This window comes from Myotis davidii, unplaced genomic scaffold (assembly GCF_000327345.1).
Source record: "Myotis davidii unplaced genomic scaffold, ASM32734v1 scaffold30, whole genome shotgun sequence".
NCBI lineage: Eukaryota > Metazoa > Chordata > Mammalia > Chiroptera > Vespertilionidae > Myotis > Myotis davidii.
This window is the reverse complement of record NW_006282874.1, coordinates 2,182,634-2,188,370: the sequence shown is the minus strand read 5'-3', so window position 1 is coordinate 2,188,370 and position 5,737 is coordinate 2,182,634.

The window sequence follows — 5,737 nt, the reverse complement described above, 5'->3', positions numbered from 1 at the left end:
GCCCGAGGTACGCAATAGGAGTGTGTGCACGTAAGTGACCCCTCCCTACTTTGCCACCCTCCTCTCCACCCCCCACCCCCACCCTCAGCTCCAGCCCCAGTTCCAGGACCTCACCTGGAGCCCGAGGTCCGCAATAGGAGTGTGTGCTCGTAAATGGCCTTTTCCCTACTTCGGCCATCGCCGTCCCCTCCCCCCACCCCAGCTCCGGCCCAAGCCCCTCACCTGGAGCCTGCCCCTGGCCAGGCCCCTGTTCTGGAGGGGTGCCCCACACGCCCCAGCCGATCGTTAGAAGCCAAAGGTGGGGCTACCTGAGGAGGGACTGATGCCTGCCTCCCTCTCCTCTCCAGACCTGGCATCCGGCTCGCTCTCGGGCCCGGGGCACATCCATGCCAGACTCCAGGGAGAGCTCAGCCTGGTTTCATTCCCTTAGTGCAGGGCTGGGGACCCTTGTCTCTGCCCAGGGCCATGTGGATAAGCAAAACATCATCCGGGGGCCACAGAATATTATCACTTTAACATTAGCCTGCGCAGCGGGTCAAACATTCACTAACTCACCCTTCATGCCTTGGCAGGGCCCAGCCACATGAGTTTGAGGGCCTTATATGGCCCGTGGGCCAGACATTCCTCACCCCTGTCTTAGTGGCAGGACCCCTTGCAGGATGCCCATGGCCTCTGGGGCACTGGGACCCTGCAGAGCTCCAGTTATCTTAGTGAGATGATAAATTAAGATAATATAGACTTTAAAAATTCAGTGGCCTTGCAAGAATAAAAGCCAGAGGCCTGCAACCATTTCTTCCTCTCTCCCAGCTACCACGGTCCATGTTAACCGTTAGCCCCTTCTTTGGGTGGTTAGGATGACACAATACATGTCCATTCTTACATCTCGATTGGCTTGAAATATCAATTTGGGGTCACCTGTCCCTGATCGTGTATGACAGCTGCTGGCTAATGGCTCAGCTCCTTGAGACCACGTCCAATGTCGTTGTCATATTGCTGTTTATACAGTCACCACCATTTACAGTATTCCCAGTGTGTCAGTGTTGTTACGCAGGGGAGATGTGCACTTGTTTAAATCTCCTTTCCCGTGCAGCCTTTTTGTTTTTCCTGGAGTTTCTAGTTGCCTTTGCTTTTGTTTGTTTGTTTGTTTTCCCTCTTGGTCTTTATAAGAGCCTCACGTGGGGAAGGGCTGTGGTATTTGTGGTCTGTTTTCTCTTACAGCGCTATATCATGTCCTTTTTGTACCCGGAGACCTGCTGTCTGGGACTCTCTGATCTCCTGCTTCTATCTGGACTGGTACTCATTTAGCCTGAACCATCTAAGCATTTATCAGAGACACACGACCCAGCAGGATGCAGGCGGGGAACCAGGCCTGTGACGCGGCAGCCTGGCCCCTGAACAGTTCCACAAAGCCTCATAAACCCGGAACCTCCCCTCCCCTGAGGGCCGAACCCCCCTCCCCGCAGCCATGACTCACACACACAGCGCAGCCTCTCACCTCACCTAACCCCCTGCTTCTCCTCGGTGGTGGTTGGGGGCGGGGGGTAATTGATGGATTGTGCCCACAAAGCCAAGTCACACAAGCCTATCGGAGCCCCGTGGTTCATTCATGAGCACTTCCTGCTCTTTTATCATCGGCTCACGCTTCCACTTTCACACCAAGTCGTGTGTCTTTAGCTTTGTCAGTGCTATTCCCTCTCCTTCTTTCATTCCTTTCATTCAGACTCACCGTTAGCCCTACAGAACAGTGGGTCCCATCAGAACTTACACAGAATCACCTGTGTGTTGGTTAAAGGTGTTGTTCCTGAACCCACACTTCTGGAGGTGGGGGTGGGACCCACACCTTTAACAAGCTTCCCAGGTGATTCTTGTGCACGCTCAGGTGTGAGACTGCTGATATACAATAGCCCCCCTTATCTGCGGGGGACACGTTCCAAGACCCCTCATGGATGCCCGAAACCACGGATGGTGCCGACCCCTAGAGGTGCTATGTTTTTGCCTGTGTATACTCACCTCTGAGAAAGTTGAATTTACAATTAGACACAGTCAGAGATCGACAATAATAAGTGATCATAAAATAGAACAATCACTGCACTAGACTGTGTGAAATGAAAGTTAGTGGCTGTGGTATTATTAAGTGAAATCAGGGTGAGTTGGCACAAGCCCTGTGCTCCCATGAGGGCAGCGTCGACAGCGTGGGCACGCTGGACAAAGGGGTGACTCATGTCCCGAGTGGGAGGGGCAGGATGGCGTGGGGTTTTATCACATTATGCAGAGCAGCCTGCAATTTAAAACACATGAACTGTTCATTGAATTGTTTATTTCTGGAATATTCCATTGAATATTTTCAGACGGTGGTTGACCCCGTGGGAAACAAATCCATGGATAACAGGGGGCTACTGTATACAGTCAGTCCTACACTCTCTCCCCAAAGCAGCTGAGTTCATGGCTGAGCCTCCTGCACCAGGACCCTCCAGGCAGAGGAGACTCTCACATACATCATTCCTCCCCCCACCCCCCACCCCAGCTTCCACGGCTGCTCTTCAAGGTCATTAGCAGGTTATTCAGTTCTCCGTGATCACACTCATCTCTCAAGCTGCACGGACACCTCATCAGGTGCCAGGCACACGCCTTGTAGACATTCTCTCCCGGACTCGGAGATTGTACAGCCTGACTGCCTCTCCTGCCTGCCCCTCCCCCCGGTGGGCCTGGAAGCCACCTTCCCACCCACCCTCACCCCCCTGTGTCTCTCAGGCCCCACTGCCCTCACTGCAGCCCCAGCTCCCCACCTCCACCTCTGCGCTCCCTCCTTGCGGCTGTGAGAAAGCGGGTCTGCGGGGACTTTCACAGGCCCCTCACTCCCCAAGGCTCCCTGGTCATGGAGGTTTGCAGACGGTGGAAGAAATCAAGTTCAACACGCATCCGAGACCTGCTCAGAGCTGTCAGCGCCCATGGCCTGGGCACACCCCAAGGGGAGCTGTCGGCAGAAGCCTTTGCTTTTCAATCTTGTTTGCACAATGAACTCTTTTGTCTGGCAGATTTTTACCCACCTCAACACACACACACTCACACTCACACACATCTCATGTCTCATGCATACATATGTGCACCTGCACATGAACATACACACTCACAGATACACACATCTCATGCATACATATGTGCACACACGCACACACACATACACTCACCGATACATACATCTCATGCACACATGTGTGCACACATGCACACACACATTCACATACACATGCACTCACCGATACACACACCTCATGCATACACGTGGGTGCACACACACACAGCTCACTAGTGTTCCTCCAACCACCCTCCCGGAAGCGGTGCCCTGGTGCCTGAGTCCATGAGGCCTCGTCCAGAGGGGCGGAGCCCCAGTCTGACCTTGAGAGAGAGGGCGGCCCGGGGTCCCCAGGGGAGAGAAAAGGAGCAGGTCCCTAAACAGAAAAATCTGTCAGGTGGTCAGCTCGACCCACGCGCATCCCTAGAGGCTGACTCTGCCCTGGAGACGTGCCCACAAGTTCAGGACAAGGCGGGAGGTAAAAATACCGTAAACACGTGCCACCTGGGATGGAGAAGCCGCAGGGAGGGGGGCGGGCGGCGGGGTGGCCAGGGCAGCTGTGGCGGCAGAGGTGGTGGGTCCTGGGCACCAGCCACCCCACCGTGGCCGGCAGAAAAGTGAGCCCGGTCTTGGCCGCTCTGCTCTGTTTTCAAGAAAATCCAAAAGCCCGGATGTGGGTATAATTTGTACGTGTTGGCAACGCGTTTCAGGGAAGACGTTTGAAATGCCCCGGGCGCCAGGCTAAACGCGGCTGCGAGCAGGGAGGCCCCGGGTGCTCCCAGCTGTTTCTGTTGTGCAAACACGGGCCTGTGATGTGGCTGCTGGGCCGGTAGGGCGGCTGCTGCTGGATCGGAGGCCCAGGCAGACGGGGGCTTTGTCCTGGCTCCGCTCGCCTGCTACGTGACCTTGGGCACGTCCCTGGCAGAGCGTGTTCAAACCAGCCCGTGCGGCCGTGAAGCCGCAGGCGTGAGCGGCTGCGCCCCTGTCCACTGTGGTTTAAGGCTCCCGTGGCGGTCACTCAGCCCCGCCCCCGGTCACCCTCGGAGGAGGGGCCGGTCGGGGTCCAGGCCCAGACTCCCCCTGCGCAAGGGGAGGGGGGGGAGGAGAAGACTCGCCAGGCACAGTCTTTGGAGCTAGAGAACTTGAGTTCGAATTCCGGCACCAGAACTGACCAGGATGACGGCGTTAGGCTAGCCCCGTAACCTTGTAAGTGTCTCTCTCCAGGGAAAAGTGACAAACCGTGCCTCTCTCTTTAGATGTCAAAACACGAAGTCCAGGCCAAACCCACCATCTGGGCATGGCATGGAAATCTGAATTTTATTTTCTCTCTCTTTTTTTCTTTTTTCTCTATGTTTTTCTTTTGTGTGTATGTATTTTTTATTTTTATTTTTGGGTCATTCAAATTTTAAAGAGCTCCCCAGTGGGCCCCGGTGCAGTGCCGGGGAACCACAGTGCCAGGGCTCCCGGGCACCCGGCACTGCCTCCTCCATCCACGGCCCCCACACAGGGCAGAGGCTGGGCTTCAGAGAGCCCGGCAGCTCTTCCTTTCAAATGTCTCCAAAGTGGAGCCCTCCTCCTCGCGGCTCTCGGTCCCTCCCTGGCCCGAGCACCACCCCCTGTCACCTGAATGGTTGGGGCAGCCTCCTGACACCCCCTTTCCATCTCCCCTCCGTCCTCAGCTCCAGGAGTGCTCCCCACAAGTAGAACTCATCTCATGGAGTCAACAGTGGCCTGAGCCCCTCTGTGCATCAGGCACCATTCAAGGCTCTAGGCTCTAAACGCTGTGCGCCTTTCGGTGCACCTGCAGGGAAGCCGCTCTCCCCTGTCTCCTGCCCCCACCCCCTCCCGCAGGCCCCAGGCTGCCCCACCTCGGGAGGCTCCTCCCCCAGCGCCTGGACTGCTCACCCCACACCTTCCTACCTCTGGGAGGTCCTGCCTGCCCCCCCCCCATGTAACTTAGGGACTGCCCAGCTCCCATGCCCCTTCCTCCCTGGCACGATCCCCAGCGACGTTCTACGATCTGTTCGTTCTCCCTGGTCACCCCCACTACAATGTCAGATCCGTGAGGTGTGCGTTTCCTCTATCTGGTTCAGTCCTGGATCTTCAGCGCCTAGAACAGCCGTCAATACGCGTGGACTCAGTGGTACCTTTGTTTCCAAGTGTTCCCGATCGGTTCTCCCTGTCTGCCCTGCTGACAGCCATGAGCTCAGGGACACATACATGTCAATACCAGACTCTGTGCCATGTGCTGGGGGCAGGAGCGGGAGTGGCTGCCCGGATCCCCCCCACATCCTTTACCCTCTGACACTGGCAGCAGGTGTGACTCAACCAGCAGCAGCTGAAGCCCTGACAGCACTGCCCGCCCTCTGCCCAGCCCCTCGCGGGTTGGGCCCTATCTCTTCGTCCCACCCTCGAGGGTGTGGGCGCGGGGCACCATGGGGCATGGGGCACCGTGGGGCACGGGGCACCGTGGGAGACCGCCCTCTCAGTGACCTCAACTTTGGCAGGTACAGTGCCCCCAACTACTGGGCCCTTGGCTGTGGCCATGGCAGTGCTGTCCCTGACATCACAGAGCTTAAGTCCAGTAGAGGTGGCCGACTGGCAGGGACCACTGAGACTGGGCAGAGGAAGCTGCTATTGCACTTTTGTTGTTGGTGGTGGTGG